Genomic DNA, 1,629 nt, shown 5'->3' with positions numbered 1-1,629 from the left:
GGAAGGCAGCGGTGGGAGGAGAAGCCGACCGCGAGGGGCGGGCGGAGCCGGGCAGCGGGGCCGCCCCTCACCGCCCGCGCCTGCACGGCGCCGCCGCCCGCTCCCGCAGCGGGCCCCGCTCCTCTCCACAGCAGCACGACCCTGCCAGATACTTTATCCCAGTGAGAAAACCGACAGAAGTCTGAGCAGAACCCCCTGCTAACACCGCTAGGTATTAGCGATGGGGAATCCCGGGGCGAGCGCGGACAGGAAGGGGAGCGGCTGTGCAGGTCTCACACGATAGGTCTCACGGGTGTCGGCCGCTCACAGGAGAGCCACCCAAATTTGCTTTCATTTCTGCTCCTGCTGGGCACGGAGCTAAACGAAGGGGGTGTCCTGGGGCAGGTGCTCCCATGGGAAGCACCCACTGCACGGCAGCGCCCGAAGGTCCCAGCCCCGAGGGAAGGCACAGGGAGCGGACACGGGCAGCGACCACGGGGCCTGCCTGCGCTTCAGGTTGGTCTTTTCGGCTAAATCAAATTGCGCTATTGCACATTTCCCTATGAGAAATGGCAGTATTGTGCACCAGATTTCACGTTCTAAAAACCACGTTTTCTCAAAACACTCACATTTGTCCCCAGACACTGACTTTCTGGGTTGAAAATGCCCACGTTTAAGCTTTTCCTCAAGCTAGAATTTGTGGAAAATTTAAACTAAACTCCTTATCCTTTAATGAGTTACATGGAAATTAATGTAAATAGGTTCTGGCTTAATTGTATTATGGCAGCCTGCAAAGAGTCTGCCTTTTTTACTGCTGTTCAATCCCTTACTCATGTAAATAATCCTCATTAGTGCTTTTTACCATGAATAGGGGTTACAGAACCGAGACTGGAAGATGTGAGTACGTCCTTCCTTCGTGACAGATGGATGGTCTCTTGCAGCACCACAGACAGAAAAATGCACAGTCCCTGTGCTCTCCAAAGAGAGCAGAAAAATACTGCTGCTGAGATAATCTTCAGGAGGAAGATTATCAATATTTAATTAAAAATACACAGAGCAGATGCTCTGACTCTGCCAGGAAAATCCATCATTACTTACATAAATTGAACTGTATCTCAGCATGAGGGAGCAGCACACATGTGCAGGAGAACCACCTGCAATTTGACTGTACCTGTAATTTTGTCACCAATTTCCAGCACCATGCTGAGGCTGCAATCCCTGTTTTGAGAATGTCAAGCAGACTCTTGGCTGAGCCCCTGTTAAATACTGTTCCCTAAGGGCACATTTTTTCTCAAATTCACGCAGAATTTAAACTGAAACACATTTGCAACATTAGTGATTGTGCAGAAAAATTTTTCAGGTCCTATTCATCTCCAAGCTGCAAATCACTGTGGTAAATATTAGCAGTTATCAATAACTTTTGCCCCACGAGCAGCAGAACCTGCATTTCTTCATTTTTCAGTCTGCTCTCAGCCCAGCTGAGCACCCTGAGGAGAGCAGCACCCAGCAAGGCTGGTGTTGGGATGATTCATGGCAGGCCTGGGAAGAACACAGACTCATCAAATTAATTCTGAAAGCCTAGAAGAAGCCAGATGTCTGGTTCCCACTGTGTGAAATTGTGTTGATAATGACTAAAAAATCACCACCTGC

This window comes from Lonchura striata, chromosome 16 (assembly GCF_046129695.1).
Source record: "Lonchura striata isolate bLonStr1 chromosome 16, bLonStr1.mat, whole genome shotgun sequence".
Taxonomy (NCBI): domain Eukaryota; kingdom Metazoa; phylum Chordata; class Aves; order Passeriformes; family Estrildidae; genus Lonchura; species Lonchura striata.
Note: the sequence above shows the minus strand (reverse complement) of the source record.